At 48.7% G+C, this 18,976-nt stretch overlaps 1 pseudogene; it reads left to right on the forward strand.

Moving 5' to 3' along the window:
* Positions 1-333: 333 nt before the first annotated feature.
* LOC102870287 lies at positions 334-829 on the forward strand (annotated as a pseudogene).
* Positions 830-18,976: the final 18,147 nt, after the last annotated feature.

The raw sequence follows: 18,976 nt of genomic DNA on the forward strand, positions 1-18,976 counted from the left end.
CTATCTAATTTGCGAGGGAGTAGAGAGTATTATGCTAAGTGAACTAATTCAGTCTCATGAGGACAAATGTTATATAAGACCATTATTGGAGAAATAGAAAGATAAGTATTAAAACATAAATGAGGATCCAGGGGGGCAGAAGGGGAGCAGAGGCGTGAGGATGGGGGTGGGTAATTATAGGGTCATACAATTTGATGGGTAGAGAGAGGGCTGGGTAAAGGAAATGGGAAAGATCCAGTGTGAAAATGAATGTATACAAACTTTGTAAGTAAACTAGTATAAAATAATTGTATCTCCTTTCTAGTCCCGGCTCCGGACACATCCACCATCGCGATGTTGATGCCCAAGAAGAACCGGATTGCCATATATGAACTCCTTTTTAAGGAGGGGGTGATGGTGGCCAAGAAGGATGTCCACATGCCAAAGCACCCTGAACTGGCAGATAAAAACGTGCCCAACCTTCATGTCATGAAGGCCATGCAGAGTCTCAAGTCACGAGGTTATGTGAAGGAACAGTTCACCTGGAGACATTTCTACTGGTACCTTACCAACGAGGGTATCCAATATACGTGATTACCTCCATCTGCCTCCTGAAATTGTTCCTGCCACCTTGCGCCGTAGCCATCCTGAGACTGGCAGGCCACGACCGAAAGGTCTGGAAGGTGAGCGGCCTGCAAGATTGACTCGAGGGGAGGCTGAGAGAGATACATACAGACGGAACGCAGTGCCTCCTGGTGCCGACAAGAAAGCCGAGGTTGGGGCTGGGTCAGCAACTGAATTCCAGTTTAGAGGCGGATTTGGTCGTGGACGTGGTCAGCCACCTCAGTAAAGTTGGAGGGAATTGTTTTGTGTTGAATAAACATGTAGCCAGAAAAAAAAATTTTTTTTAAAGTAGTCTATTCTGATTTTGCTTCATCGGCCATGACTACATTGCTTGAACAGGTTCAAGGTCCTGACTATAATTCCCTGGAAGTCTGGTTAAATCAAAGATCCATAGATTGCAGCCCCCTCCCCCTTCCCAGAGCCTGGATTCAGCAGGTCTGAGATGGGGACCAATCTTTTGCTTGCCTCACACCTCCCCCAGGCAATGCTGATACAGTCCGTCTTTTGTAAGCTATTGCCCGAAACAGAAGGGTATTCACCTCCCGTTCTATCCAGGAGGAGATCTGAACATTGAACATTGCACTTGATTGTAATCTGCAAAGGTTGATTAATTGTCCCCACCTGGTGACAACAGAGCTAGACCATCACCACAAGCCCTTCTCCCACTGCCAGCCCAACATTCTTGGAAGACTTGCATTCCACTCATTCCGCCTGTGAAACCATCAGGCACCTCCCTTTCCTACTCATTTTCCAACCAAAGGAACTTTGGAGAATGGGGCACTTCTCGGTATATTTATTTAACTCTCATTTTTATGGGTGACCGGTGGGTCTTCCCAGGCAGATCATAACTCAGAATCGGCACAAGCACCAGCACAGGCCCATGCTGTTGATGTGTACGGTAGAGTTGGAGCCGACCCATAGATGACCTTCCAGAGGGTTTTCAGAGGCAGTTAATCACGCGGGAGGAGACTGCCCATCTTTCTCCTGCGAAGCAAAGTAGATTCGAACTGCACACCTTTGGGTTGTCAGTGCAGCTCCTTACCTTACTCAAATCTACTGAATCAGGACTTACATTTTAACAAGATACCAAGGTGATTCTTACAGAGCTTGGTAAAACTGCAGATTCTGATTTAGTTCTTCTGGGGTAGAAAAAAAATGAATTTACAGCAGTGGGTTACAACAAAACCAATGAGTTAAAGCCTCAGTCATAGTCGCCTAGGACAAGTGTGTTTTTTACTAGGTGCCTCCAGGGACTGCTACAGGCTACTGGGGACATACAAGAAATATATAAACATATACACTCCATACATCCTGCTTTCTCTTGGTGATGAGCTGTCTGAATAAAATAAAAGAGAAATGGAACGATGGGTGACTTGAGGTGGGACTGTCTTAGTCAAGGGCGAAGTAACAGTCTTCTGAGTGTGGAGTATGTTAGTCCTCGGTAAGGTCAAAGGGACAGGCAAGTCTCACAGGGTCTTTGGGCCCACTGTTTTCCAAACTTTCATGGACAAACTGTTAAGGTGTTTCGATCTGTAAATCTGGTGCAGGACATGAGACTGGGACTTTCCAAGCCTCCAGGTGGGTTCCAGCTGTTTGTACTGGGACTACATTTTGAGCAGCAAGTAAAGGCCCCCACAAGGAGTTAGGAATCCAACGCAAGTATAATGGTGAACCACTGATAAGTGTGAAGAAGGAAGATGACAGATCCTATTGTGGTTCTGGTTGCCTAGTGGTAAGAAGTTACACTGCCAGCCCCAAGGTACATAGTTCGAATCCACCAGCTGTTCCACGGGAGGAAGATAGGCATTCTCTTCCTCCCTTGAGACAGTTTCTGAAGACCACTGGAGGGTCTCTGGTGAGTTAGCTCTGACCCAACAGGACATAATAATATCATGGTTCCGAAGAAGATTCTGAGAAGGGACTGTGGCAGGCAGGATGTGGGTTTAACTTCACCACTGGAAGTGGCAACAGAGTTGAGAAGTTACTGTATCTAGGATGTGTGCTGGAATCACAATTGTCAGGACAGGTTGGAGGACTTGATGGTGGAGGGAAAAGGAGATGGGAAGCTGCCCTGTGCTGTGGCCCCACCATATCCTCAACGCATCAGAAAAGTCCGTGGTGACACAGCCAAGTGCATGATGCACTGACAAGCTGAGTTCTGGGCCTGCTTCATGTGCCGTGAATGCTGGGGAGGGACACTGAGTTGTCACACTTCTCCCCGGGAGCACCAGCCACATAAATGACTGAGCTGGGGTGTAGGTACCAGGGGGATCCTCCCACTGCTGCTGCCTGGTCCTGAGGCTACTCTGGGAGAAGGCAGCCACTCCCACTGTGTACATCCTGCAGTCCAGTGTCCGTGAGACTGGGTCCTCCCAACTCCAGGTAAACAAACGAAGGGGTCCCCTCAAGGACGGATAAGCATCAGCCAGGGGTGGGAGTAAGGAGGAAGAAGAGGGGGATCACCTGCCTGATGGTAAAACAACCAACTGAGCAAGTCAAAGGATGGCATCCTGTGTTTATGGCTTCACAGGCCACGCCCCTCCACTGCCTCCAGAACCGTGTACTGCTACTCCCGACCCAGCACACACCAGCCACGCACTGCCCCTCCCGACCCAGCACACACCAGCCACGCACTGCCCTTCCCGTCCCAGCACACACCAGCTACGCACTGCCCCTCCCGACCCAGCACACACAAGCCATGCACTGGTCCTCCTGACCCAGCACACACCAGGCACTCTTGCTGTGCATCTTAAACCTATACAACCTTCTCCGTTTTTAAAGGCTGCCCTCACCTTCACATTAACATATGTATCTATATATTTATTATATCACAATAATAAAAATGTCAAAAGTGCACATCCTGGACCTCTTTCTCTCTCTCTCTCTCTCTCTCTCACACACACACACACACGCACGTAAGTACATGTCTCTCCTCCTGAGTGCCTTTGGCCCTGCACTCTAATGCATCTCATTTACAGTGCAAGCAACAAAGATGCCCCTAGTAGGAGAGTCACTCAAAAAAGCTAATAAAAGCAAATTCTCCCCCCTGAGTTGATTCTGACTCAAAGCCATCCTCCACCTGGTTTCTGAGGCTGTAAACTGCAGTGAGGAGACTGCCCATCTTCTGTGGAGCTGCCGGTGGATTCGGACAGCTGGAGGCACACAGCCTTCTCAACATGCTATGGGCTACCTCACCAGAGCTCCCCTTGTGTAAATGAAATTCTGGACTTAGCTGGATGTGGGATTGACGGGCAGTAAATCATGGGATTGACGGGCATTAAATCGTGTGGACACTTCTGGACTGTGTAGACTGGGGACAGGCAGGAAGACAACAAGATCTATTGTGTGAGTCCCACCTGGGCTGGAAGGCAGGTCTGAGTCTGAATCAGCCGAGGCAGGTGGGCAGTTGGCAAGGGAGGTTGCAGAAAGAGGGAGCAGGTTCAAGGTGACTGATGTTCTGAGGCTTTGGGTTCAAGGTGGCCCTGATGTTCATGGTAGCCTTCATGGTAGTCCTGGGGGAGGCAGCGGTAAACACACCAAGGCCGGGCATGACATGCAGCGACGGGCGTTTTCTGCAGCTGAGGTGGCAGGGACTAGAATCCAGGTAGACACACCGGGTGCGTAAGCAGCACATTTCTCAGTTTTGTCTTCATGTAACAAAACTGTCTCATACACCTGCTTCCAGGTTACTAACTGCCTGTATTTGCCTGGACATGGTTCGCAATATTCAACCGAGTGGAGGGTCGATAATTAACACTGCCATTCTTCTATTCTGAGCAGCTCGGCTGTTGCTAATTTTTTGCTTTTGTTTCCCACCCTTTTCTGGTTTTTTGCAGTCCATAGTGGGCTGGGCTGTTAACCCAAAGTGGTACCTCTGCAGTGATCTGAACCCACCAGTTGCTCTGAAGGAGAAAAATGGGCAATCTCTTCTCACTATGAAACACAACCCCCCAAAACCTGTGAGAGAGGCAGGTTGGAGTGGGTTCCAACCTGGCAGCAATTATGTCTGAGTGCTGGAATTAAGTTCATGGTGTCAGGCGGTCACACTGGTTCTAGAAGGCTGCCCCACAGTAGCCCAGGCTGGAGATCAGCATCTGAGGGGTCAGGCTGGCCCTGGTGAAGCCCTGCTGAGGGTGGTCCCCTGCGAGGGCTGGAGGGGTATCGGGCGCACCAAGGTGGGGGCATTTTCACAGCTCCAGATCCCTGCTCAGCTGCACAGGTAGACACTCCACGAAGAGACAAGAGTCTCCTGCACTTGGTCGCAGGGATTCAAACAGGTTCACTTTGGCCCATGTTCATTTTGAGAATTTGCATTTTCACTCCAAATATATGGAATCAGAATCGACATTTTCATTTTTTTATTTTTATTGTATTATTTTTACGTGTACCGTCAAATCAGATCTGACAGGTACAGGAGGAGATTGCCCCCTCCTTCTCCAGCAGCGCATCTGGTGGATCTGAACCGCGTACTTCTGGGATTGCAGTGCAGCGTCTTGCCACTAGGCCACCAGAGCTCCCTCAGAATCGACATTTTTAACCTGGTATAAAAACCACCTGGGATTCTTAGACTACTTACGTAAGGAATAGGGGAGGAAACTCTGTAGGCATCACCTGACGATCATGTTAAAATGTAGTTGGATTCATTTTATCTGGGGTCAAAAGACAGTCAAAGTCATGGCTGAACTGATTCACAGACTGACCCTCCAGTGAGTTGCCAAAATTGTAAATCTCACAGGAGGAGAATGTCCATCTTTTTCCTGGGGCGTCACTGGTGGATTGGGACCCCCAGAGAGGCGTGGCCTTTGGACTGACAATGCAACTTCCTACTGATTAGTTCACCAGAGCTCTGGGTTTGGGAGGAACTGCAAATTCTCAGCTGAGGCTTGAGCTAGGATCAAAGCCTTGTGTGGAGGTACTCAGTAAAGAAATGAACAGATGGGGTGAAGACACCCTTTGCACGATGAAAATTTATCTTAACTCCCAGGAATGCCCAGTGAGGGTGGAGTATTCTTTCTGGCTACTGTTCTTTCTATAGAAGGAGGGATGCAGATCCTTGGGGCTTTGGGGGTGGGTCTGTCCCAGGGTTCAGGCTGACATCTAGAGTCATGACACCTCCTCCCTGGCAGCTGTGGGGCCTGGCCATCTCTCCCCAGGGAGATACCTCCAGGAGCCTGGCACGGAGGACCATGACTCAACAGGGTTCACTCCCTGCTTTACACCCATGATGGAGTCTGGGTGGGAACACCCTTAAGCACTCGGCTATTGTTAGCAGAGTTGGCAGGTGGAACTCACCTTCAAGTGACTTGAAGGAAACGCCTGGATGTCCATCTCCAAGAGGTTAGAGCCATGAGAATGCGACTCAGTCCAGGTTTGCTGCAACGTACACAGGCTCGTCGGGAACATCCGAGTTAATGCCAACCAGGGGGGCTCTGGTGGCCTAGTGGTAAGATGTTGTGCTGCAATCTCAGAGGCATTTGGTTCAAATCCACCAGCTGCTCCACTGGAGAAAGATGGGCAATCTCGTGTGTTTGACTGCCTCTAAAAACTCAATGGAAGATCAACTATGAGTCGGTTCTAACTCAACAGCACATAACAACATATTTACTTTAATTGATGAGTTTAGGTGCACGCAATGGGCTGTGAGGGGTAAGAGAGAGGTGGGTATAGGGCTTACTACCTACTGCACGGAATTTGCAAATGAACAGAAGCATGAGTCACGTAACTCTGCAGAGGACACAGGAGGGGCTCTCAGCTCCTGTCCCGAGAAGGGCTGGCTGCCTCCGCTACAGGGAAGTGGGCAGTGGTAAGTCCTCAGTGGTCAGCTTCTGCAGACCCCCTGCCTGCAGAGAGCCACATGGCCAGGAGGCATGCCCACCACATTTAAAGGCAGGGAAAAGTGAAGGCTATAGAAAGGTCTGGCCATCTGGGCCCATGGAGGACAGATCTTAGGAGTCACTTTAGGTCCTGAGGCCTCCGCAGGGCTGGTTGTGGCTGCTGGGCTCTGCATCACAGAAGCTTCTCCCTCTGATTCCCCAGCCCCCACCCTTCCTCGGCGCAGGCGTGGACTCTCACCAGCCGCCTGCAGCAAACTCGGCCCGCTGGTCCCTTTCCAGAGACTAGAGTTAATGGGCATAGAATAAACACATGAATTACCCCATACCATCCAGGGTTGATTTTGCAGTCAAATGCCAGGTGTAACTAGAAGTGCTGCAAAGGCACCTCCCTACAATAGCGAATTGCCAGGCCTTTCCTCTGTGGCACCCCAGAGTGGCTTCAAACAGGTCAGCTGTTGTTAGATGCCATCAAACAGAATACAAGTCACAGAGCAGCCTATGAACAACAGATGGGAACCTTGTCCTATTCTGTGCCATCCTCATCATCTCTGATGTACTTGAGTTCACCATCTGAACCACCCAGGACCTTCCTGGAAACTGATGCTGCTGTGAGCTCTCAAGTCTGAGCAGATTCCTAGCTGACCCTCTAGTGGGTTTTAAAGGCAGTAAATGGCATGGGAGAAGACTTTCCCCCAAACGGCAGCTGGCGGATTTGAATCACGTGCCTTTTGGGGTTGCAGTGCACATTCTTACCACTAAGTCACCAGAGTTCCTTTGGGAATTGTTATATAGGGTATTTATTCACTAATGTGTAAAATACAAAGCACAGATAAAACATTCTTACTAATTATGGCAAAATGTTGTTTTTAATCGTATTTTATGACTGATGTAGCCTGGGGACAGTTCAGTGGCTTCTTTCCTGCAGGGCTTCAGCAGTCAGGAAAAATGCCAATTAAGGCTGAGCTGCCTGTGAAGAGTTATTTAGTTGTCAGGTTAACCCCTGACCTGGGGATCACAGGCTGGGCACCATCTCCCCGACTCTCTGGGCAAATTGGGCTCTTTAATTGGCATCGGCGACGCTGGAGAGCGGTGACCTCTACTCTGTCATGTTGAGTTCTGCAGGGCTGATGAAAGTGGGCAAAGCCTGCAGACCCTCATCCTGGTGACAACTCTGGGGCAAGCCCATGGTGGGAGGAGGTGGGGGTGAGACCCTCGGGCAGGCCTGGGACAGGAGCAGGTGGGGAAGGCTCCTCACGGGTATGTGTTAGGAGCTTCTGGGCAGCACAGCCCTTCACCGGAAGTTGCTAGACCGTGCTGGAAGATACTCTCCACTGCAGCCGCAGGGCCAAGGAAAATGTAACGAGCCATCTTAGAACCACGGTGTTCTGTTGCTAATTAACCTTTTCATCATCTTTATAAGATTCTTGTTTGTCACATTTACTGACCTTGGGAATTATTACTTGATGAGCCAGTGGGGGGAGGGGTGGGAGTGCAGTTGAGTCTACATGCCCACGATGCAGTCCTGAACCACCAAGACCACCTACCAGAGGCTCTAACTATGTGAGGGTCACAGACTCCTGGGGGCAAGGTGATGAAGGGCCTTGGGATGGCCACGTGATGGTCCCATGACCTGGCGTCAAGACATCTGAAAAGAGAAGATCAAAGTCAAGGCCAAGATCCTCAACTGGCTGGGCGTTGGCCATGTGGGAGTCCCTGTGGTATACATGGGCATGTCTACGCCAATGGTTCTGTCATGTGTTCTCTAAGCCAGCCATGTAGCCCTCCAGTTCCTTAAGGATCTGGTTTGGGTGAGAAAACAGAAAAGCAAAAGTTTGGGAACTGAACACAAAGTTTTAACACTTATTTGGGGGGGAAAGCTCCTTATTGTCACCCCTGCTGCATCCCTTCCCTTCAGTAAAAGCAGCTGTCGCCACTATGGGGGCAGCAAGGAGGATGTCCAGGGCTGGGTCAAGGCAGCGGCTGCGGCTACTGACCACAGTGGTGACAGGAGAGATGCCACATGGGACACCGGAGCCGTGAAGAAAGGGTCAAAGATTATCTACAAAATTGTAACTACTCTGTACTAGATATAATGCCTAATTTGTTTAATCCTCTCTGCAGCTCTTAAAACAAGTCTGATTTTCCCCATTGAACAGATGGGTAACCTGCGGTTCAGAGGTTTCAAGGAGGCCACTGAGACCCAGCTGGAAAGTGGAGGAGTTTGGGCTGGAACTTGTGTCAGTGGGGGTTCTATTCCAGTAAGAGGCTCCTGCGGTGGAAGCCAAGGAGCCCTGGTGGTGCACAGGTTAAGCACTCAGCTGTTAACAGAAAGGACAGCAGTAGAAGAAGCTGTGGAAGGGATTTCACTCTTGAACTTGACAACAGACTGACTGGGTCCCTGGGAACAAGGGTCCCATAACTGTGAGATAGGAAGCTCCTCCTCCAGCCTCACAGACATCCCTTCCTGTACTTCTGAGGTACAGGCTGCCATCACTTTGCCAGGGAGCCACTTAATACATGCCCAGAAAGCCCCAACAAGTAGGGTACATGGGCAGGGAGCCCCCACAATATATGATGCCTGTCTGGGGAGCCTCCACCATACAGGGTATATGTCCAAGGAGCCCCATAATACAAGGTGCATGTCCAAAGAGCCCCCACATTATAGGATACATGCCTAAGGAACCCTCACAATAGAGAGGGCATGCCCAGGGAGCCTCACAATATATGGTACATGCCCAGGGAGCCCCCCTTTCCAATACAGGATACATGCAGAGCCCTCTGCACTTGGCAAACCACCATACAAAAGTTGCTGTGTTCTGTCTGGTGTTGGAATAACCGATAAGCGAGGTAGGCACAGGCTTGTTTGTGCTTACTTATTAATCTGAAGAGGACAATTTCCCACTTTTCAGCACAAGAAAGATTCTGTTTCTGGCTATGGTTGGCATCGGTCTCTTCTCTCTCAACCCCAAAGCACTTCGTACAGAATCAAAGTCTCTTTTCAAATTTACAAACCCTGGGCTCATTTACCAATATCTAAACATAGTCAACAGCTGGTCCTCACCACTGGACCAAAAGGCAACATCATGGAGAAAAGATCAAAATTGTGAACAATTTCATTTTACTTGGATCTAAAATCAACACCCATGGTAAAAGCAGTCAAGAAATTAAAAAGCATGATGCAATGAAAAAAAAATCTGTTGTCAAGGATTTCTCCAAAGTATTAAAGAGCAACAATGTTGGTTTAAAGACTAAGGTGCACCTGATCCAAGCCAAAGTCTTTTCATTTACTTGCTATGTATCTTGAAGTTGGACCACGAGTAAAGATAACAGAAGAATCAATGCCTTTGGCTTCTGGTGCTGGAGAAGAGCACTGAACATTCTATGGATTGCCAAAAGAACAAACAAATCTATCTTGAAAAAAAAAATGCAACCAAGGTGTTCTTTGCTCCTCCGGGGAAGTACAACCTCAGCAGTCCTCAGAGGCAAGAATGGTGAAACTTTGTCTCACATACTTTGGGCATGTTGGCAAGAAGGTCCAGTTCTTGGGAAAGGTCATCATGTTGGGAAAGGCGGAAGGTCAAAGAAAGAGTCAAAGACCCTTAAGATGGACTGACTAGTGACTATATAAAAGGGATTAAGCATCTCAGGGATGGTGAGGACGGTGCAGGAGAGGGCAAGGTCCAGAGCTGTTGTTCACAGGGTCCCTCGGAATCACAGTCCACTCAATGGCATCTAACAAACAGATTCATCTTGGAGAGGGTTAAACTGGGATGCTCCTTGGAGGCAAGGATTCTGAGGCTCCGTCTGACATATTTTGGACACGTTGTGAGGAGAGACCGGTCCTTGGAGAAGAACATCATGCTTGGGAGGGTGGAGGGACAGCGCAGGAGGGGAAGACCCTCTATGAGATGGATTGATTCAGTGCCTGGGGTGATCGGGATGGGTGTGTCAGAGACAGTGCGATTGGCACAGGGCAGAGCAGAGTTTAGGGCTGTTGTACATAGGGGCGCTATGAGTCGCAAGTGACTCGATGGCATATAACAACAACAGTGAACAGTTTCACGTCTGTTGGGCTTTATATAAAACCATATTCAGTGATGTTTCGCATGATTTTGACATTTCTGAAACCCAAGTGAAGCTGTTCATTGCAGATGAGTAATTAAGCACAAATAAATCTGCTTACAGGGTGATCTGCCCTTAGTTCTGTCTTCAGCCTCTCTCCGCAGAGTTCAGCAGGTGGAGGGAAGAGAATGTTGGCTGTAGTGATAGGATGGCTGAAGTCAAATACTGGGGCAAGACTGCGACTCCAGACGCAGACTCTGGCTCCACGCTCTGAAGGGGAAGAACTTTGAGATCAAGAGGCCCTCACACTGTCTGCCTTGCCCCTCGTCGCACGCCCCTGGGGAATGGGCGATGTCTCTCTGGGTGTGAAGTAGCCACACTGCATTCGCCAGGTGTGCATTCCAAGAATGTATAGTATAAAGTGGCTCTGCTTGCCTTGCCAGGAGAAGCGCTCATCACGGTGAGGCCAGGGCTTCTGCAAAGGGAACGTGCGCACTGCAAAATCACACTTCCAGGACGCTTTGCAAAGCTGGCCAGAAGTACCCTGTAGTGATAAATCCTTCTCAAAAAGAATATTTACCTCTTCAAAGAGCTGTTCCTCTCAGTTCATTGTACCTGGATGGCTTGTGTGTTTTTAAGATGCTGAGGGCAATGCTGTCACTATTACAACTACGAGACGGTCACTTGTATGGACAGGTTTAAGGGGAGCTTCCAGACATAGACAGACTAGGAAGAAAGGCCTGGAGATCTATGTCTGAGAGTTAGTCCATGTTGTACTTCTGTGGAGTACAACAGACTCTTGTCTGATTCAGTGTTGGAAGGTGTGCTTCCGGGGTCAGAAGGCATTGGAAATACACAGGGGCCACAACCCCACACCCACCCACCCAAGTCCATCATCGATTGTGAAGATGCAGCAGGATGATTGTGATGATGCAGCAATTCTGTTGTACAAGGGTCATCGCGAGTCAAAGGTGACTCAAGTGCAATGAACAAGTGCAAGAGCCTCTCAAAAGACATTATAAAAGCTCCCATGCTGGGGTTTTCGGTCTGTCTCCTTTATGAGTCTCACACTGATCTCCCCTTCTAATAATACTTGAGCTGCCCTCATCTGGGGCCGGTCTATGAAGGGGACTCAACTCTACGGCAGTGGGTTAATAATTACTTTAGAAAACCAATAATAAGATGCTCCTTCAATAGACTCAAGCATATCAACAACTGCAAGGGCGGTGTGGGACCGGGCGGAGTTCTTTGTAGTACAGTGTTGCTATGAATAAAGCAAAATCCACAGCACCTTAAAACAATAACAACATCAACAGAATCAGTGCAACACCTTAGTCTAAGAGGAGGCTAGGATGTGGCCACTGAGAGGTCTAAGACGTTTCTTATTCAGACCTCAAATTTAACCTACTCCTTGGATGCCTGGGATTTGAAGACCCAGCGGCAGTGTCCCCACCGTTTACATCCACGCAGGGCTCAGAGGCCAGCACTGAATTGGGTGACCACCACTATCTCCCATATCCAATCACCGGGAACAGACTGCTCTCTGGAATGAACTAGGAGTTCAGCTCATCCTGCCCAATGGGAAGCCACTGTCCAGCTTTGAGCTTCCTGGGGAACCTCCGTTAGGGACAACATGTCCTGGTTTGTCGTATCAGCATGTGCCTTGCTTTGGGTGCTCGCTCCTGAGGAGAACTGAGCGATAGGAAAGAGGGAGACGGACTCTGTCTCACACTGGAGGGTTACTCAGCTTGAGAGAAGCACACTCCTGGGGGTTCCCCGAGGCTGAAATATCACTAGGTGTGGGGTACATGGACGGTGAAATCTACTTCCTGCGAGAGCACAGGCCAGAGTGATTGCTCACCTTATGGTAGGAAAGATGGGGGCAAAGAGAAGAGAGAACCTCCCAAGTTCAAGGGCAAATGAAGGTGTTCATGGCCAATTAGGCATCCTATCCAGAGGGTGAAGGCCATCCTGTGTGGAACACTCCCTGCAGGCCAGGTAGTGGCCAGTTTGAGCCTCACATCAGTGCTTCAAGGTTCCAATTTCATTTCATGGATGGAAAAAATGCAGCACAGAGAGAGTGAGAAACTAGTCCAAGGTCAAGAGCTGAGACTTGAACCAGCTTCAGGTTCCACAGAATCTATGTGTTTAGAGGCTGGGTCACTGGGCCACCCCTTCAGTCTCGGCTCAGAGCCCTCTTGGAGCCCTCCACATCACCCCCCTCCACACCACAGCCTTTCGGTACCACCCAGCCGAGTGCAGTTCTTGAGTCTACAGCTTTTTTGCTTTGTTTTCTCTTTCTGATCTTAACTCGGGCTGAGTTGAGAGGTTAAGAACTTTAACTCAGTTTCTGACCTAGGCTCAGCACAGCTCAGCATTCTGTCCTTGCTGAGATCAGCCAGCACAGGGCGGGCACACGTAGGTGATGAGATAAAGTCTGTCTGTGGACACAAGGCTGGTGACTGCACCTCCCTGAAATGACTTTCCCAGTGGCCGCTGGGAAGGCCCCTTGAGCTAGTTTTCACCTCTCAGGGGCCCCTGAAAGCTTGGCCTTTCATCTCAGCGTGGGCTCTGGGGTTGGCTGCGCTCAGCCCCTCTCTGAAGCCTTGGGTCCACAAAGAGTTCACCATCGTGTTATTTAAAGCTCGCAAGAGCTGGAGACCAGGTTCATACAGGGTGCACCATGGCAGGCAGTGGGGAGGAAGGTGGGATCTCACCCCTTAGCAGAGAGCATGGGGAGGAGGAAGAAGGGAGAAGGGTGGGATTGAGAGCCCCAAGCTGTGAATCAGGAGGCCATCCAGCTGAGGGACCCACCCTTCACATTCCTGGATTCCTCCTGAGCCAGACATCTTTGCCCCCCTCCACTGATTCCCCTCCTTCCTGTGGCCACACCACGTTTGACATGGAGAAGCTCACTGACGGGGGTGAGGAATCATTCTTGCATCCCCAGCCCCCAGCTTCTGCTCTTTGCAGTCAAGCTCCTGCCCCTTCCAGTACCCCCCAACCCTCCACAGAGTACCCAAACCAACCCCTAAATCTAAACCCCACCATCAGTGTGACTTACGGTGACCCTACAGGACAGAGCAGCACTACCCCGAAGGGCCTACAAAGCTGTAAATCTTAAGCAAAGCTCTACCTCAGCTTTCTCCCGTAGAGTGGTCGGGGGGGGGGTGGTGGATTCATACTTCCAACCTTCCAGTTAAAAGCTGTGTGCTTAACCACTGTACCACCAAAGTTTCTCCGTGATGCCCAGGACCTCCATTCTCATTATTTGCCTTCCTCTCAGCCACAGCTGCCCCTGCGGTTCACCCGGTCCACGGGTCTCATATGTAATCCTTGACTCAGTGAGAGTGGTGTTCTAGTGTCCCTTCCCATAAACAGTTGGCCCCGCCCACTTCTCCGAGTTGTGCTCTCTGCTTTTTCCACATGCCCTACGTCCCAATATGAGAAAAGTCTAGTCATTAGCCTCTCCTTTTAATTAGGTCCTAGTGAGGGAGGTTGATGCGGCGGCCAGCATGGCAGCTGGTGGATTTGAACCTTGTGCTTTCGGGTTGCCAGTGCAGCTCCTTATCAGTAGGTCAGCAGGGCTCCCTCCTACCGACTAGCTCTAATCATCAGAACCGAGGGGGCCTCCGCTGAGATGTGTAGGGGTGATGTCCACTGAGGCGGGGTGGCTTTGGAACACAGAAGGTTCCTGGAAGGCCGACCCCGTGGGGTGGAGGAATGTGAGGTGGTCAATAAAAGAACAGCAAGAAGCTTCCAGGAAAAAAAAAATGTTTCCTCTAAACGCCTGTTTTACTGCCCTGAACAAAACCTGCCAAATGCAAGTGATAAGAACTGCCTAGGGGTCAGAGACACACTCAGGGTGGCTGTGTGATGCCCCTGTGTCCCTGTCACCTGGCTGGCAACCAACACTACGATAGCCAGTATCATCCACAGAGGGGACATTCACTGAAAACACACACACTCTCTCTCTCTCTCCATGTACCCATTGAAAGGACAAAGGAAAATAAAATACACAACTCCCAGAAAACAAACCCTACCCCAAACACGTCCCTTTCAAAGCTACCAGCCTAGGAGGCCTCCACATCAGTCGGAGGGGATCAAGCCCATTTCCTTTTACTGCAAACTCTACCCTTCTAGAATTTCTCCTTCTCTGCAGGTCCAGGCCACAGAGACATTAATCCCTATTCAAGGGAACGTTCAAGGTTCTTCCTTCATTAAAAAAAAAGAAGAAGCCCGCCCCTCCCCACCCCCTGGAGGCCTGTAAGAGCAGGAAGGGGTGAGGGCGCGCAGGGGGCCTGCCTCAGGTTTCCTCACCTGGCTTCTCTCTTGTTGGAAGACAGAAATGCGACCCTTCCTGCCCTCCTCCTGCTCGACCCTCCTCCTTCAGCTTTCATAAACAGCGATTATTTCAGTCCTCAGAGCACAGCTGTGCTGCAAATTGTCCAGCCAGGGTGATGGGACTGGAGCAAGCGCTGGAGGGAGATGAGCTCAGAGCTCTGAAAGGGTCAGGGCCCTTGTCCATCCACCTGCTCCGGGCAGGTGGGAGCTGAGGAGGAGGACGCCTGTGGCCCAGGGATGGCAGGGGCACTCACTGGGCAGCCTGCTGAGGCAGAGGTCTGGGGGGAAGGTGGGAAGCAGTGCCCATAGAAGAGGTTGGAGATAGAGCTATCTACCTGGACTCCATGAATCCAGGCCTTTCAAACATTCTCTCCTCCACATTGAAACTGCTCCTCATTGAGTCACTTCCAACTCACGGTGACCATATATGAGTCAAAACAGAACTTCGCTATTCAGAAATGAACACCAGGCCTTTCCTCCGAGGTGCCTCTGTATGAACGTGAACTTTCAACCTTTCACTAAGCAACTGAGCACTGTTTACTTGACCCAGACCCACTTGTTGCTGTTAAGTCAATTCTAATTAACAGGGATCCTACCGGACAGGGCTGCTGTGCCTCCCAGCACTGCTAGGGCTGAATCCTTCCAGAATCAGGCCGCCCGCTTCCACTTTCTCCCATGGAGCACCTGGTGGGTCAACTCAATAACATTTCAGTTAGCAGCCAAGTGCTTAATCACTGTGCCACCAGGTTTTAATCTTAGTGTGGTGTCACCTCTAGAGATAAGCTTCAAACCACTTCTCTGGTTAAAAGCTAACATTTTTGAGGACAGAAATGGAGTTTTAGTCATTTAGTCACATAGGATGTATTTAGGAAATAGATGGGGGGAAAAAGTGACTGAATGACATTTGGTGCCACTATAGAAATTGCTGGGAAGCTCTGGTAGCCTAATGGATAAATAGTCACACTGCCAACACAAAGGCAGGCAGTTCAAATACCACCAACTTCTCTGCAGTAAAAAAGATGGGTAATTTCCTCCCGTGTGATTTACTTCCGAAAATCCATTGGACAGTCAATTATTGAGTCAGGTCTAACTTGCTGGCACGTAACAGCAGGGGACTGGGATGCCACTGGGTAGAGAGGGATGCCACCGGGTAGAGAGGGAGAAGCAAGGTGCCCCATCAAATTCTACCCACGGCCAGAGACAGAGGCCGGGACAGATAACGGTCACAAGGACGCATTGAATTGTCAACGCCGAATCCCAGAGACTTCCTCAAGGTGCTCTGGAGTCTGGCAGCAGCAGGCGCTCCCTTTTCAAATGAATTTTATGCACAAACCCACACACACAGCTACCCAGCTAATGCTGCAAAATGCTTTGGAAAAAAATCAGCTGAATCTAAGTCCTCATTCAAGTCCTGTTTCAAACAAGGAAACTGAGACCCAGAGAGTCTACCCTGCGTCCTCACACTTTATCATGACCACCTGCAGGTGCTTGGTCCCCACCTGTCGGAACCACAGCAGTCATTTTTTGAGTGGGGCCTGGGCATCTGTTTTTTGTGTTTTGTTTTTACAAAAGGTGTCATAGTAGATCTGGCAAAGGACTAATCTCTACATCTTATAGAAAACTCAAACTAAAGACTAAGAAAAAGACCAATAACCCAATTACAAACCTGGGAGAGGACATGAAAGGATACTTTACCAAAGAAATCATTCAAGTGGTCAACAAGCACACGAAGAAGTGCTCAAGATCATTAGCTATCAGAGAGATTCAGGTCAAAACAACAACGAGGTATCATCTCACTTCAGTAACAACAGCAGAGTTTAGTATGGCATAAATATTAATGCTGGTGAGGGTGTGTAGAAATTGAAAACTCTCATACATTGTCGGTAGAACTGGGAAGTTGTGTAACCACTACAGAGAGAAGTTTGGCACTTTCTTAGGCAGCTGGAAACAGAAATACCATTTGGTTCAGCAAGCCTACTCTTAGATATATATCTTCTATATAAGAATTAAGAGCTACCGCACTAACAGATATACATGCACCCATATTCATGGCAGCATTATTTATAGCAAAAAAAAAAGGCTGAAACAACTCAAGTGTCCATCAATGGGCAGATGGATAAAGAAATTATAGTGCATTCACACAGTGGAGTAAAAACACTAAAAGTCCAAAAATCTTATTGTTGAGAACCTTCAAGTCCTCACCAACCCATATAAGGAATTCTTTTAAAACCCTGCCTGACATGGTTGCATGGTTAGTATAGGAGGACACTATACTAAGTGAAATAAAGTGAGTCATTAAATCATTATTATGTTATAAAACCACTATTATAAAAAGCTAACAAAAAGTTTACACACAGAATCGCTTTTGGATAGTTACCAGGGACGGGAAGGGAGGGGGAGGGAGAAAAAAAAAAAGGAATACACAGATTAATTTGGGAGAAAGGAAAGACAAGTAATAAGGGGTTGATCAGATAGTGCATTAGTGTTACAAAACAAAACACGGAGTCAATCACTGATTGCATGATTGAATGAAAAACCAACATGATTTTGTAAACTTTCACATACAAAAAAATTAACATGCATATTAAAAAACCATAAAGGGTGTCAGAGTGGGAACTGCTGGATGAAGCACGCATTTAAAGGTGAGTAAACAGGGGCCAGAGCCTGAGACAGACTGCTCTTGGAGTTACACAGACCAAACTTTCTTACAGTTGCTCCCAAGAGACTATCAGGGCTAATTTTTTTGGTCCAGAGGTCCAGATATGTGAACCAAGATTCCACCGAAGGCCACAGAGCAGGTTTTTAACGTATTCAAGGATAACATACTATTTGGTAGTTTTCTAGCCAGGTGTGCTCCTCCACACCACTGCACCATCACCTGGAGTCTAAAGAAAGGGACGGGATGAGGAGGGATGAGGCATCTGGCACTACCCAGCTGCCACCTGGCCCAGGTGCCACGCTTCCTCAACAGCTTTCTCTGTGGTTTCACAGTGGCCATTTCCTGGACTGAAAAAGTCAAGACCTTCCTGAGGGCCCATTTCAAAGCCCCAAACACTGAGCAGCTGTCCAGTAACTGGCACATTCACGTCCCTGTAGGGCAAGGGTTTCCAGCCCCACGCCTGCATTTTGTTCAGCAGCTGGGGCTGGCTAGAGCGGGGCTGAGGGGATGGGCACCATTACTGGCTCTAGAGGATTGACATAGTCTTTGGGAAATTAAAACGGAAGCAGCAACCCCTGTTCCTAGTGCACCATCCTACAGACCCTACAGGGAAAGTCTATAGACTTGTAGGGAAGGCAGACATAATACCAGGTTTCCTGGGAACCTCCAGAGTTCAAAAGGTTCTCACTATAGGCAAGTATATGCATTTGGGCTGCTTCTAGAATGCTTGCTAAGGGCAGCTTCCATGGGCATAAAGCAGGAAATAGGATGAAAACACTCTCTCTCTCTCTTCCTCCCATTTTCCCTCCCTCCTTCCTCCTTCTTCTGCTCCTCCTCCTCCTTCTTCTTTTATCTCTCTCTCTTTCTCTCTCTCTCTGTTAGTGGCGATGAGGAAAAATTAGAATTTTTGTCCACTTCCAGTGGCAATGTCCAGTAGGGTAGCCTACTGTGGGAAATAGTATGGTGATTTCTCAAAAATAAAACATAGTTACCATACGACTTGGAAATTTCATTCCTTGATTGAAATCCAACAGAAATGAAAATGTACGTCCACATAACAACATATACATTTACAGCAGCATTATTCACAAAAGTAGGTATGATTCAGATGACAAATGGATAAAGGAACTGTGGCACATCCATGAAATGGAATATTAGTTGGCAAGGAAAAGGTATGAAGTACCAATACATGAGACAGCACAAATGAAAACGTGGTTGTTACGTACTGCTGAGTTAGAAATGACTTAGAGCTGACTCTCCAGGGGGTTTTCAGAGGCAGTAAATCACGTAGGTGGAGATTGCCCATTTCCCCCATAGAGCAGCTGGTGAATTTGAACAGTGTGCCTTTGGGTTGGCAGCACAGCTCCTTACCACGAAACCACCAGAGCTCCCTTTTGAAAACATTAGACTGAGTAAAAGTAGCTGTCACAAAATATTAGATACTGTATGATCCCGTTAATAGGACACGTCCACT

Source organism: Elephantulus edwardii, unplaced genomic scaffold (genome assembly GCF_000299155.1).
Source record: "Elephantulus edwardii isolate Elephantulus edwardi_28Jun2011 unplaced genomic scaffold, EleEdw1.0 scaffold00103, whole genome shotgun sequence".
Taxonomy (NCBI): Eukaryota; Metazoa; Chordata; class Mammalia; order Macroscelidea; family Macroscelididae; genus Elephantulus; species Elephantulus edwardii.